The 15,765-nt window shown below is 44.7% G+C and overlaps 1 long non-coding RNA gene across 1 annotated transcript; it reads right to left on the bottom strand.

The window, feature by feature from the left end:
- Window positions 1-11,054: 11,054 nt before the first annotated feature.
- On the bottom strand, window positions 11,055-12,974 carry LOC114636580. The gene is made up of 3 exons (XR_003713645.1): window positions 12,542-12,974; window positions 12,176-12,245; window positions 11,055-12,010 (listed from the first exon to the last, which is right to left on the bottom strand). It is a non-coding gene; the product is annotated as an uncharacterized LOC114636580 (long non-coding RNA).
- Between the last annotated feature and the right edge of the window lie 2,791 nt (window positions 12,975-15,765).

Below are 15,765 nucleotides of genomic sequence, written 5' to 3' on the forward strand. Positions count from 1 at the left end.
TAGAAACTGATGGGTCAGAAAGCCTGGAGTATGTATGCATCATAGCTGCAGAAACAAGAGAGACCATGCTTCAAATAAACTGAAGATGAGAACCAACTCCCAAAAGTTGTCCTCTAACCGCCACATACACTGTGTGGCATATGTATGCCTGTATTCACATATACATACAACACACACAGAGAGTCAAGTATACACACACACACACACACACACAGACATCTCAAGTATGCACATACACAAGCAATACACAAGAAAAAGGAGATACACAGGAAGAGGAGGAAGAAGAGAAAATAATTGAAGTTGCCAGGGCAGCCAATTTGAAGCCAGGGAAATCTGTACCTGTCTCATTAGTTTGGGTTCAGATGGTAAGGCAGATTCAAGTGCAAGGATGCTTTCAGTAGAAGGCAGAGATCTAAGGCAAGAAAGGAAAAGATGCCCTCATGAATAGATGACCACTGGGAATAGCTGGGTTTGACTGGTCACAGCAGCATGGGCAAATACCTATTGTGGTGGTTTGAATATGTTTGGCCCATGAAAAGTGGCAGTATTAGGAGGTGTGGCCTTGTTGCAGGAACTATGTCACTGTGGAGTTAGGGATATGCTCAAGTCTGGCCAGTGTGATCCAGAGCCTCTTCCTGGCTGCCTTTTGGATCAAGATATAGAACTCTTGGCTACTCCAGCACCATGTCTGCCTGGGTGGAGCCATGTTTCCTACCATGATGATAATGGACTGAACCTCTGAATCTGTAAGCCAGCCACAACTAAATGTTTACCTTTATAAGAGTTACCTTAATCATGGTGTCTCTTCACAGCAATGAAATCTTAAATAAGACACCTCTTATCCCATCCAAAGAGTGTTACATTAAGGGCTGTCTCTGGGAACTCAGTTCTCATGGTTTTAAGTAAGTAGAAAGCTAGCAGCTGGGCGGTGGTGGTGCACGCCTTTAATCCCAGCACTTGGGAGGCAGAGGCAGGTGGATTTCTGAGTTTGAGGCCAGCCTGGTCTACAGAGTGAGTTCCAGGACAGCCAGGACTACACAGAGAAACCCTGTCTCGAAAAAACAAAAACAAAACAAACAAACAAAAGTAGAAAGCTAGCTCTAAAGGCCAAGCAAGAGCCCTCCAGCTTCAATCGGGGTAGCACATGGAAAAGCCATGTGTGATACGAGTGAAGTACTAGTGTGTGTGCTCCACTTACCAAAAGTACCAAAGGTCAGAGTTCAAGTGCTAAGCCCAGCAACTGGTCCCTCCTGCTGCTACTGTGTCTATGGGCTGAGATTTCTGGATTCTCAGACAGATAGCTCTGAAGAGGAGCACTTCTTTTGGGTTATGTTCTGTCTCTTGAGAAAAGCCATCATGGGAGACCCAGGAAAGAACATCTGAACAGAAGGAGGTGCCAAGACCCTAAGGTGAGAAAGAACTCTGGATGCTGAAAAAGCTCAAAAGCACTAAGTGTGTCATGGAGAGCAGGGAAGTGAGGAGCTGGAGCTGGAGCTGGAGCTGGAGGGGATGCCAGGGATGTCAGAAGGTGGTAGGATATTGGGAGAACCAGTACCCATAGGATAGATCTGTGTGGTCCCAAGAAAGGCCATTATTCAGAGAAGATCTAAACCATGATGCGGGCTGGTAGGCAAAAGGATAAGGAAGATACTTGTCAGAAAAGACTATAAGAGGTAGTGACAGAAGAGGGACCACAGGAACCTACATTAGTGTCTTCTCCACCCTGTACCAGCACCCAACCCAGGACAAGCATCCTGGACCTTTGCTAAACCTTCTGGAACCCAAACAGGGACCCAAACAGCTCTACATTATAGGGCTCCATGGTCAAAAGGTCAACAAGCTTAGTAAACGAAGGTATAAGATGCCAGTTCAATTTGGTCTAAACTACAAACAATTTTTAAAGTATATCCCTGAACAGTAGGTTTGTGGTTTTCTGTCTGGATTTGGGTTAGAAATCCTTTTTTTTTTAAAGTAACCTTGCCTTGCTCCCTTTTACCTGCGATCTCGTCTGCTGGAGTTGGGGGTGGGAAATGGTGCCATTGCTTCCAAAGCTGGAATGAGGTATTTCTGCCTTGACACCATCAGACATGAACCTGAAGCAAGCAAGAAGAGATATGGTAAATGGAACCCATCAGAGACTGAGCTCAAATTCTGACTTCACATTAAGAGTCACCATGTGGAGGCTGACACAGCACTCAGGAGGCAGAGACTGTTGGGTCTCTGCAGAGTTCAAGGCAGCCCTAGCTACATAGCTAGTTGCCAGGGCTACATAGAGAGAACCAGTCACACAAAACAACAACAGCAAATTGAGAGGAACTTTGGCTTTAGTGGTAGTAGGTGGAAACTCAGACAAAAGTGAGGGACACTGGAAAAGATAGGAGATGGATTAAATAGAGATAACTTTTTCTCAGAACGTCTCTCAAACGTAACGGGATGAAGCAATCATTGTATAGGGGTTTATATGTAGACTCATTACTGTAGCAACAGTAGGGTGAAGAATGAGGAGGGTCATGGATATAGCTACAAAACTATGAGGGTGATGCTTCACTGTCAACAGGACTCCACTGGGAATTTCCTAGCATGTATCTGTGAGGTGTTTCCAGAGAGGCTTAGCTGAAGAGGGAATTTCTGAATACGGACAGCAGGCAGTAGCATCCCATGGGCTAGGCTCCTGGGCTGAATGAAAAACCAGGGAAGGAAGAGAAGTGTGTGCTAGAACTCCTTCCTCCCTGATTCCTGGCTGCAGATGCAATGTCACCAGGACCCTCATGCTCCAGCCACTACAAGCTCCCCAGCATGGTAGACAGTAACCCTCAAGCAGTCATGGCGACAGGAGAAGAAACTAAGTTTACATGTCTCACCCAGAGTAGGACTGTAAATAGTCTGTGCTGTATGTTTTTGTCTCTATGGCAACCACTTAGAAGTGGGGGTTTGTGAGCTAATGACATAGCTCAATGGAACAGTATTCATTCAATGTGGGTTCAATGGTAAGATGTCAGGGCTCTAGGGATGCTATGCTTCTCGTAATGGTTTCCAGTTCTATGTTCACATTTCTTTCCTGGCTCTGGTCTTCTGATCCTTTCCTGTCCCATACCAGACCCTGTCCATTTCCTTCAGCCCCAAATGCCACCAAGAGAAGACCACATCATGAAGCAGACTTCACTGAGAGTCTTGGGCAATGAGTGGTTGCTACATCCCAAACTACAGAGCCAACAGCATACAAGTATTATTTTCCATTTTTGCTATGAAAGTTCAGTTGTTCCATCAGCTAGCCACCAGAGATTTCTCTCTGCCCTTTCTCCAGTCTCCCACCCTGCCCTGTGTATCCAACACCCATCTTGGGGTTGTCACCTCACAACAATTATGGTCCTGTTGTGTTACAAGAAGACAGCATTCTCTCTGAAAGTTTCCACTTCCAGATCTTAAACCTATCTTGTCTCCACCCCACTCCCACATATAGATATACTATACTATTAAGCTATCTCCTGACTGTGTTTGCTATTAAACAGAGTAAAATAGCTCAGATCCAAACTTGCAACACCCACTTATCTAGGCTTTGAACCCGATGGAGCCTTTGTGGCATCGATCCACCCCATGTCTGTGATTTATTCTTGCTAACATCTACTCCTTGGGTACCATTCGTCATCGCAAGTGGCTTCTTTGTTTCACTCAAAATATATATTTATTAAGTACCTACTATGTACTAGGTACAAAATGCTGGGTCAAAATATTACATTCTTAACTCTCCCCAGGGGGAATCTATGGTCTCCAAATTCTCTCCCTGGTGCCCATATACCTGAGGTCACCTGCAGGCTAGTCTGGCTGTACAGCCTTTGTTGCTGGTAACAAACTGCCCACAGCTTGGCAGGTTTTAATAACAATGCATTTTGCTCACCCCACTCAGCTTCACTCTCCTCTTGAGTGGGGCTGCAGACACCCAGATGATCAGTCATTTACAAGCTTCCAAAGTCTCATGGGGTGATGGTGATGATCGTGGTGGTGGTGGTGGTGGTGATGGTGGTAGTGGTGGTGGTGGTGGTAATGTCTGCCAGCTGAGACCTTAGGTGAGCTGGGCTGTAGCTACAACACCCAGGAGTCATTTTCCCATAGAAATTGCTTCCTTTCTCACTATGTAATTGCAGGGAAAGGATAGAGAGAGGCAAAGAGAGAGAGGGAGGAAGAGTAAGATGGAGAGAGAGGAAGAGGGAGAGGAAAGAGGGGGAGAGGGTGAGGAAGTGGGAGGGGGAAAAGGAAGGGGTAGGGGGAAGGAAGGGGGAGGAAAGAAGGAAAGGGAGACAGAGTGGAAGAAAGAGACAGGCAGAGTTGAAGACCTAGCCATAGATGTTAAGGCACCTGGAGACAACAGAGCCCAAAGCCTTCACTTTTCTCAGACCTGATTGATGGGTGTGTGTTACCCAATTAGCTGGAGCCCAGGATAATCTACAGCAGTGGAGAAAACCAATTCATGAGGGGGGGAAGGTATTGGTTAAAGATATGTTGGTTTCTCCTCTTCCATCCTCTTACCCCTCTCTGACTTTTCCCATTGTTCATCCTCAAGCATAACTCAGAGGCTTGGGGGAGTCTGCATAGCCCTTGAGAGCTAGCCTGAAACCCAGAGCTCATTGAGAAGGCAGAGAATTCACGGAGGGAAGGAAGGCTGTAGGTGGAGACCGAGCACATCCTGTTACAAACATGAATAAGAACATTTTGATGGCAACTCTCAAACTATACATATATCAGGAGTATGGGAAGGGAGTATGGGGGACAAGTGTCCAAACAGTTAAGAAAAATAGACAGTGCCAACGATTGGCATGGCAGTCATTTGTAATTACACGAGCTAACGAAGTAGGATTTCTGGCATGCCTTACCCTGGAGTCATTTAGATTTGGCTTAGAAAGCAGGATGGTTTTTATAACAGATTTTTTTCTAATTATGTTTTGCTTATGTTAATATGAAGATTTTTATTCCTCAAGTAAATACCACCTGATCACAAAACAGCAGGGCCCAGGAGTACACTGAGTGCCAGGTGGAAGGGAGGCTGGGGGTTCGCAGTTTGCTACCGTGCAAAAGTTTGTGTTCATTCTGTGGGGGAAGCTCTCTCCAGCTTATCTGTAAAGCATGAGGGCATGCTACACAATCTTCTGGACTTCCTCTGAATTCCTCAAAATAACAACATTCAGCTGGGTGTGGTCGTACATGGCGAGAATCCCAGCAGCTGGGAGGTTGAGGCAGGAGGATGCAAACTCAAAGTCTGCCCAGGCTACAGAGGAACCGTACAAAGAGAACTGGATAATTCAGCGAGACCCTGCCTCAAAAATAAAAAGTGTTTAATGGGGGTTGGGGGTGTGGCTAAGTGGTATAACTCTCGCCTATGCATGAAGCTCTGAGTTCAACCCCAGTGCCAAGAAAAGACTCGTCTGACTTAGCTTTACATAAAATTACCTGAAGAACCTAGTAAATGCAGGTTCCTAGGCCCTGCCAGGATGATTGACAGGTAGTTGAGTCTCTTGGTCTAGGTGGTGCCTGAGAAGCTGAGTTTCAGCAACTATTCTAGATCTTCTAGGATACCTGGTCATGCCATTTCATTTGTTGTTTTTTTTCTTAAGCCCCTCAAGGGATTAGATGAATGATCCATATTTGAGGTAAAGCAGGTTAGCCAGCCAAGTGAGAAAATGAAAGCCAGCCCTGGGCTCAGACCCCACCACGGCATTTATGACACATGCTTCCTTCTCTGACTGCCATTTCTGAGGAGGGTGATAAATCAATACACCTCAGAATCCTTCGTGAGAAGATGGGAGGGAATAATCCCCAAGTTAAAAAGTCAGAGTACTAGAGAGTAGCTCTCAATCTGTCCAGAAGGTTCTAGAGCTTCTTTGATTCCTGCCTTCTTAGGGTCAGCCCCTTGGAGCACTAGCCTTATTTCCATGTGTCCTGTGATTGTGTTTCAGAGTTCAGAGTGTGTATCAGACTCTGTGTGTGTGTGTGTGTGTGTGTGTGTGTGTGTGTGTGTCTGTGTGTGTGTGTGTGTGTGTGTGTGTGACTGTGTGTGTAAGTACAAAATCACACATGTGTCCACCTCAGGAGGTGTGAGACCAACTTTAAATATCTTCTTTCTCTAACCTCAATCCACCAAATATGTTGAGACAAGGTCTCTGGCTGCATCTGAACCTCGCTGATCCTGTTAGATCCGGCGGTTGTCGAGTGCATGCATGGGATCTATGCCCTCACTCCCAGCACTGGCATGCTCAGCATATGCTGTCACCTCAGCTCTTACACGAGTATCCTAACTCAGGTTCCCATGCTTGTGTTACAAGGACCTTTTGCACTGAGCCATCTCCATTGCCCACAGCTTAGACCTGACAGGCTCCCCAGTCTCCTGTTTCCACTCACGCCATCAGTATTCACCCCACAGTGTATGGACAACAGGTTTTGTGCCTGCTCTCCCTTGCTGTTGGCGCTGCACCATTCAACAATCTGGTGTTAACAAAAAATATTAAAACTAGCTGTCTTACATTCTTGGTTCTTGTTCATAATGTTGCATAATGAAAAGGAAAATCTTTCCCACAGTCCCAGTGGTGCAGAAACATTTAGAAATGACTCTAAATATAGCCTCCCAGATGACAAGAGAGGTTGTTTTATGTCATTCTGTGATTCCTTTTTCACAGCATGTTCTATGTGCCGGAATAAAAAAAAAAATAACAAAATCAGAATGCTAAATTTAAAGGCACCTTTGCCCTTTGCTGGTTGACAAACACATTTTGTTGCCATTTCATTTGCTGTGCATCTTGGCATCAGATGCTAAGCAACAACAAAACAAAAAACAGGAAGCAGTGCCCCCTGAGTATGCCAGACTCTATCCTCCGTCGTAGCTCTGCTAACCTGTTAGCTATTGACTTCCAGCAATAGAAAATGCAGTAAAAAGAGTCACAACCATTCCTTCAATTGGACTTAGGTACTTGGCAAGAGAAGACTGAAGGGATCCAGTATTTTATATAACGTAATTACTAATCCCAGGTGACACGCAATAAGCTCCCAAATAGCGTCAGAATACTGATTTAGTTAAGGAGAGTAAATTGTAACTGCAAGCTGTTCATCCCTACGCTGGAAAACACACACACACACTCTAAAAATATATGGAGTTTTTTTACAACTAAATGACCTAGGATTATTCTGATCTGTAGTTGGACAGTCACCTGCTACACTGTGGGGTCTGTGTGCATTCTCCCAAAAGCACACAAGGAACTCAGTTGTTAACCTACACAGTGGCTATCTCCTCTTTCTTCATATCACAAAGAACCTCAATTTTGTTTGGATCTCACCCCAACACACAAACCCACAATTTATCCATCTCACACTTCCATAGCTGACTCGGCAAAGCTGGATACTCTTATCTGGAGAAGTCTCATGAAGTTATAATTGGATAGCAGCCAGAGCTGGGTCATCCAAAGCTTCCTTAAAGTTCCTCATTCCCAAGTCTGGGCCCTCAGCTATCATGGCAGCTGCAATTGAGAACCACTGACCAAGCATCCCTCTCTCTTCCTCTCCCATCAGTTCTACCATGAGTCCATCTTGGGCTTCCTTACAGTCAGTTGTGTATGGCAGATGCTTCTTACAGGATGCACAGGCAGAACTATAAAGCTATCACCAATTCCCAAGTGCCACAGAACACTACATCTTCTGAGTGATCTAGCAGCAATTGAGACCTTCCAGGAAGAGACCACCAGGTTGCTGTCAATGGGAGGAGGCATTTCCTTTAGACCATCTGATTTTCTCCTGGACTGGAGGGGCACATTGGGCTCTCCTTATAGTGAATATGGAAGAGTGAGTACCATGGTAGGTTCCCCTTCATCTTTAGAGAACCAGCCTACCTACCAGGTGGGTTCTGGGGATGGAACTCGGGTGGTCAAGCCTGGAAAGCACCTTTATCTACAAAGCCTGCTCCACAGTCCAGAAATATATTGTTATAGCTAAGGCCTGGAAATCACTAGCCAAAGAGATGATTGACTTTCTGATAACTCCCTACTGCCCTCTTCTCGTTCAGACCATAAAGGCCATTTCTCATTTCTAAAACACAATCCCTTAACTGAGGAAGTATCTAGAATGGAGAATAGTGGGCAGTCTTAATCTTCATAGACTGGGATCATGTCAGATTAAGACGATGAGACCCTGGGAATGTATGGAATAGGAAGCTGGAGAGAAAAGGAGAGGGAGACAGAGTAAGAGAGGGGCTGAGTAGTTGAGAAGGTGTGGTTATTCCTCCCAGCAGAGTGGGAGCCAATGCATAACCTCCAAGGACTAGGGCAGAGTCAAGCCCTTGATAAATCTCAAAGTAGATTACAAGGACAGAGAAGCCACTCCTTAATTTCTACCTCAAAATGTACTTTGTAAAGGTGGGGCTGGATTGCTAGAGCCTGATGGAACGGATGGGTAAACATTTTTTGTGATCCTATTGTGCTCTACAAGTTCTATAGGCTGGATGTGTTCCCAGAGTTAGACTGTTGGGAACTTTATCCCCAGTGTGACAGTGGGAAGAGGAACCTGCCTTCATAAATGGGTTGATGCTGTTACTGAGGGAGTGGGAACATAATAAAAGATGACTCTGCCTTCCCCTCCCTCCCACTGCTCTTCCTCCACATGGTTTTGACCCTGTCCCTCCATTTTGGATAGCTCAGCCTATCATAAGCCCAATAAATTTCTTCATTATCTGTTTCCCCACCTAAAATCTTGTGTTACGGAGGCAATATGCTGATACAACATGCTAGGCCCTTCTGCCCCGGACAGACCTGCCCACATTTTCAAGAGAATGAGGTCTGTACTTCCTTTTAGTTACTGAAGAAGCTACTTGTTCTTGAATATACTTTGATAAAATTAAGAAAGACATGAAGAAGTTCCCAAGAACTCTTTAGTGATAGGGAAGTTTGATAAGAGGCTAAGGTGTGCATGGAATAGAAAATTTAGAAGTTAGGAACAAGAGGCTGATGAGATATTGCCATGGAGCAGAGCATTACTCAGTCTTCGTCAGAGAAGCTTCTTCTCCTTACAGTGGATGAGACAAAGAGTTCTACAACTGGACAATGTGCAGAGAGCTGCAGACAACCCTAAAAGGGATGTCTCTATCAAACCTGTCCCCTCAAGCTCAGCACTCTACTTGGAAGAAGAAGGGGAAAGATCACAAAAGCCAGATGTGGTAAGTGACTAGCAGGAAGCAGCAGCTTCCAGACACAGCAGGGCTGATACACACATGACCTGACAGAGACTGTGACAGTACGAATGCACATCTGTCCAGGTCAATCTGGACAAATGTCTCAGCATGGAGAAGAGGAAGCAGATACAAAGTCTCACTCCTAACCAAGAAGCTATTTGTGATGGATACCTGCTGGGAAACCAGTTTTCTTCCATGGAGTACCACAGAGAATGTCTACCACACTTCAGGGCAGGCCCATACTCTGGTGTGGCTGGGCAACACAAAATAGACCCTATGCTTCTTTGTGTGCTTTTTATTTTGTTTTATTTTAATATTGTTTGTCCTATTTGATTTTCCTTCTTTGTAGTTTGTTTTGATTTTTTTTTTAAAGAGAAAGAACATGAAGTTGGGTGGGTAAAGATGTGGGGAGGGTCTGGGAAGAGTTCGGGGAGGGGAAGAATATGATCAAAATACATTGTATGAAAAAGATCGCTTTAATTAAATTAATTTTTTCAACACAGTATTTTTGTTGATTCTTTGGGGAATTTTCACATTGTGGTGGTTTGAATGAACATGCTTGGCCCAGGGAGTGGCACTATGAGGAGGTGTGGCCTTGTTGGAGGCAGTGTGTCACTATGGGGGTGGGCTTTGAGAGACCTTCCTCCTAGCCACCTGGAATTCAGTCTTCTCCTTCAGATGAAGATGTAGAACTCTCAGCTTCTCCCACACCATGCCTGCCTGGATGCTGCCATGCTCCTGCCTTGATGATAATGGACTGAATCTCTGAACCTGTAAGCCAGGCTCAACTAAATGTTGTCCTTATAAGAGTTGTCTTGGTTATGGTGTCTCTTCACAGCAATGGAAACCCTAACTAAGCACATGCCATACACCCTATTACACTCATTTCTGAGTCTTTGCATGTCTGTCCCCACCATTGTGATCCCCCCCAAATTAAAGATCAAAACTAGAGATAGAAAAAAATTGTGTTATCTATATACTCATTGGAACATGGTCAAATTCTCAGTGGCCTGACCTTTAAATAGAACTGTTTCCCTTCCTCACCAGAAGAAGCCATCAATTATGGAGAGTTAACTTAAACACCCTTATACTTTTTAAGAGTTCTCTTAGGTGGCTTCCTGTTTAGGCTGCTATTGTTTTGGGGGTGGGGGTAGGACTTGCCACAGAAGACTTCTATATCCTTTAATAATTGATATCATGCATAATAATAATTGATATCATTGGAAAAGTAGCTTCCTTGCTCTTTACAGCTAGTGAGAGTGTGGACTGTAGGTTTCCACGTGGTTTCTGGTAACAGCACAGACTGTGAACATGCCTACTGGCTGCAGTAGGATCATGAACCATAAACATTACCATGCCCTCAGATGGCAGCACAGGCCACCCACATCAGCCTGGTCCTCACTAACACTGTCTCCAGTTCTGCCTCTCTCCACAGTGCATGTACTGCTGTTTTCCTGTCTTTTCCATCTCCTCATCACATATTTTTTTCATTGTAGTGGTGCCCAGGCTCTTCCCTTGGTGCAAGACGGGGCGGCCTTTATTTTTTTTTTTTTAAGGTTTTTGACACTAGGTTTCTCTGTGGAACCCTGGCTGTCCTGGAACTTGTATGAGGGCCAGGCTGGTCTCAAATTCAGAGATGCACCTGTCTCTGCCTCCCAAGTGCTGGGATTCAATAAATGTGTTTGCCACCATGCCCCAGCTAAATTAAAAAATTTTTAAGACAGTTGGGATATAAAGTCTGCCTGGTGGAAGAGTGGTCATCATTGGCCTCATCCCTATGGGAACCCGTGTGCCTGGACTTCTTCTTGTAGTTGAGTAGCATCAGATTTCATCCATGTGACAGACACCTGGAACCATTTAAAGAAGGCAAGCTTTATTGTTGGGTTGAGATTTCAGCCTGTGATGTCACAGTGGTTGTGACAAACCTGTGACACTCACATCATAGAACAGGAATCTGAGTGTGTACTTGTGTTGTCTTGCTACTTCCTCCTGCAAAATCCTACCTACTCCATCTAGGCTCCCAACCCATTGGACAGTACCACCCACATTCAAGGCAGGTCTCAATCCGTTAGTTAATTCTCTCTGAAAGCCCTCGTGAACACATTCAGAATTGTTCTTTGGTAATCTAGGCATCTCTCAATCCAGTCAAGCTGACAGTCAAGTCTGGGGGGTGGAGGGATGCCACTAGTATATGTGCACGTGTGGTACAAGGTACACATACATGTGTATGTGGGCATACAAAGACTAGAGGTCAACCTTGGGTGTCTTTTATCATCCTGTACCTAATTATTTTGAGACAGGCGCTCTTAATGAGCCTGGAGCTCACCTTAAGGCAATACCAGTTGGCCAATGAGCTTCAGGATCCATCTGTGTCCTTCTGTCCACCTCCTGCCCTTAACTCTAGTTTCTTGGGTTTTAGACATGCACAGTATATCCAGCTTTTTTGCATAGTCTAGGGTTCCAAACTCTGATACCTCCTCAGGCTTAAGGGTCAGCACTTTACTGAGTTATCTCCACTGCCCAACAATCAAGAGTAACCGCCACATTTGTGCATTCTGATTTCCAAAGCATCTCAACAAATTGCTCTCTCAACTCTGAGTCTTGTTAAAGACAAATGTCAACTTGACCGCTAAGCAAAAAACCATCTTTCATGGCATATTTCAATATTCGTTTGTTGAATCTTCTCCTGCTGCTGCATTTTCTGGTTCTGCCACACGAGAGTGCAGTGTTGGTGAGACACCCTGTGGAGTTATAAATATCTCATGACTCATTTGAACAGCCCGTTTTGAAATGGTGTCCCTTCATTTTCTGTTTAGGAAGAAAAGAAAAAATAGCTTCAACATATGGCAACAACAGTATTTTCTAATATTCTAGGTTATTCTAATCTTTCTAATTATAACTTTCAGTTTACAATTTAAAAAAAATCAGTATCTTACCAGCAAATACTATCATTTAAAACAGAATTTGACTTACTCAAAATTCATATGATCTCAGCTCCAGAAACTCCTGAGCTTTAGACAGGGATGACTGCTTACACTGAGTCCTAGAGAACAGAGCAGCAGGTCAACCTTGGTCATTACTTGCAAGTAGAAAGAACTGGCTTAGTGACTACCATGTTGTCTACCTAGGCCTGGGCTTTCCTGATGTAATAGTGATAGTGACAGGCAATAAGAAAAACCCAACATAATCCAGACCATGCATGTAGCCAGGAAGGAAGAGGATGCTACCCAAGGAGTAGAAGAAGGAGAGCTGGGCAGCCCAAGCAGAAGAGATGCTCTACAAGTCCCTCTGGGAAGTCCCCCACCCCTCCAAATGAGCCCTCAAGGAAGATTGGCCCACCTTCTTGCTACACAGGTTGTTAGGCAGGGGCACCTGGTGCTCCATCAAAGTCCTTTCCTGTGAATTAAGGCTGGAGCCCAAAGATCAGGCTCTATTAGGGGAGTCATTGATTCACCATGTGGGAGAGAAGAGTGAGTAACAAAAATGGAAGACACAGGAAAAATGGAAGGGAATCAGCAAGCTGTAGAAGGGAAAAGGTGCCAAAGGCTAAACATTCTGACGGATCTGCCTCCAGGTGTGGAGATTCCTGGGAGTCCATCTCATGCCCACTTCACAGCACCCCACTGTCTCTTGTTAAAATTGTACATCTACCACTGGCAATGAAAGGTATTCCAGCACTTTATACTACCTCAACTCAGAACAAACAACAGCAAAGAACTTGTTGCACTGTCAAACTGGTGCGATTTGATATCAGTCTTCCTGGCTATCTCTGAGCTCCACCGATTGCCAAGTACCTCTCATGTCTGTCTCCACATCTATAAAAATGACATATTAATAGTTACTTGGACCACAATGTTGTGGCTAAAGAAACTGAGAGCCCTCTTTCCCTGCCAGGGATCACTGTTCCAATTTGTTACAAGAGCCATGTGGGGGGGGCTGCAAAGATGGTTTACTAGTTAAAAACACTTGCTGTTCTTGCAAAGGACCTGGGTTCGGTTTCCAGCACCTGCATGGTGGCTTGTGACTATCTATAACTCCTGCTCCAGGGGAACCAACGCTGTCCTGACCTCCAAGGGCACCAGGCGCGAACATGGTGCACATATATACATACAGGCAAACCACTCATACACATCAAATAAGTAAATGTAAAAATTAAAGAAGCAGCCAACATACAGAGGAGATAACAAGACCCCTCCAAGAGGGCGGCATGTCACCAATTGCTGATAACACCATCTTGGCTTGTTTTTAGATATAAAATCTGCAAGCCAAAGCACCGGTATACACTTGTCATCCCAGCACTTGAAGGTGGATCCATGAGGAATACAAGTCCTGGGCCAGCCTGAGCTACAGATTGAGACTCTGTCTCAACAGCAACAATAAACAAGTACACAGTCTGTTAATAGAAATTTGGACATGAGTTTCAGGACATGAGTTCCATGTGCAAGGATTCTTCATGATGAAAATGTCTTGCTTTTTTCAGGCATCTGTGAAATCAGTAGTCTTAGAGACAATAAAAGAAAACAGAGGGAGTGGAAAAGCCAAGTGATGAATGCCTGTAAGAGAGCCCCATTATTGATGTGGAGGCATGTCTTGATGTGTCTAAAACTCTGGGTAAGTTGGTTTCTTGGCAAACAGGAGGTTTCTCTAACAGCCCCTAGGGCTGAGCAGTACATAATTACTACAGTAACACAGTTTCCTTCATTTGTTTCCATTTGGGGTGATATATTTTGAAGAAGAGTTGAAAAGAAATGAAAATAAAGATGAAGAATTAAAAATATAGAGAGTGCCAGGCATGGTGGTGCAGACATTTAATCCTGGCACTCCAGAGGCAGAGGCAAGATTTCCAGGTTCGAGGTTAGATTAGGCTAGATCGTGAGTTCCAGCCCAGCCAAGGTTATGTAGTGAGACCTTGCACCAACACAAACAAGCACAAAATCTCCTCCCTCCCTCTCCCTCTCTCTCTCTCCTCTCTCTCTCTCTCTTTCTCTCTCTCTCTCTCTCTCTCTCTCTCTCTCTCTCTCTCTCTCTCTCTCTCTCTCTGTGTGTGTGTGTGTGTGTGTGTGTTTAGGATGAAAGAGGAATAAAAGGGAACAGAAGAGAGTGGACGCTCTAGGAACTTATTGCCATCATATGCTACATTCCATAAAAATTTACAATCAGGTCTCAATCAGGTCTCCTCTAAACAGAACTTCCAGGAACCAGGACCCATACCCGGAAGATCTTTATCTCCCCAGAGTGGCTCATCCCTAAGCTTGACCTACACTGGGAGTGAACTATTTTCATTTGCTGATGAAAAGACAAAGGGAATTAAGACAACAGAAAGATCAAGGAAAACAGCAACTAAGGCTGAAGGCTGACCTGGAACTCTTCCAGGTTGGAGAGTAGGTGACAGACTCCACAGTTAGGATGAGGCATCACACTCCTAGCATGACAGTCATTACCATCTTTATCAGAAGCAACTATGGCTACTTATGAGCATCCTTCAAGATGACATTTGGCATTCCCTTATAGATTGAGGGGGAGGGCAAAGTCTGCAGACCCTCCCCAGAGCTCTCAGGCACTCCCTGGTGCAATTTTCTGCCAGCTATATTCAGTTGTGCCTCAGATGCACATGGACTTGGGAGGTGATACACAGAGTACAGAATGGTAACTGGAGGGGATCTTCATCTATGCAGTTCTGGGGAAGTCAACCTTATGGGGACTTCCCAGAAGTCATTGTTTCCAGTAATATAGCTGTTTTAGGGTCATCTATACTCCTGTATATAACTCCTCACCCATGCTCTGTAAGCAAACCCAATAAACTCACTAGTTCACCAAGCTGGGTTTAGGTAGAATCATTACCAAATGATTCTGTCATGGGTACCCTATCTGGGGGAGTAGCCACTTGTTGGTGTCTGCCTAGGGAAAGTCACACAGCACTTCGGATGAGAAAATGAGCATCTCCTGCAAGTTCTCAGCAGTAGAAATGATCCCACTGAAAACCCATTATGCAAAAGCAGGTAGTGCTTTGTCTCAGTGAAAGCAGACTTTCCACAAAGTGCTTTAGTAAGTGACGTTCCTTCCGCTCCTATGAGCAAATTGGTGCTGATTATCTTGTTGCTACAAGAGCTGGGAGATATTTGCTATTCTGCTTATACCAATTATGGGCAGTCAGAATCCATTTTACACATGCTGTTTTTCAGCAAAGCGTGCTGAATCCTGCAGACACTCAGTATTTACCAGAACAGAGAGAAATCTCTTCCGATCTGTTATGAGCCACCGGAAGATTCTGACAGCCTCATTTCCTGTTGCTTTCTGTTATTCATTTCTGGTCTGTTTGTTTCCCATAGAGCCTGCAAATGCACCAAGGCCTCCCATCACTGCCTGCTGCCTATCTGTCAGGATGCCCTCTCTACTGGCTAATTTGTAGATGAATCACAAATTACTTAAGTTTGTTTTCTAGCCCTGCATAGTGGCACATTCTTTCAATTTCACCACTCAGGAGGCAGAGGCAGGCTGAGCTCTGTAAATTCAGAACCAGCTTGGTTAACATTGAGTTCTAGGACAGCCAAAGCTACATAGTG

Source organism: Grammomys surdaster, unplaced genomic scaffold (assembly GCF_004785775.1).
Source record: "Grammomys surdaster isolate TR1022 unplaced genomic scaffold, NIH_TR_1.0 124552, whole genome shotgun sequence".
Taxonomy (NCBI): domain Eukaryota; kingdom Metazoa; phylum Chordata; class Mammalia; order Rodentia; family Muridae; genus Grammomys; species Grammomys surdaster.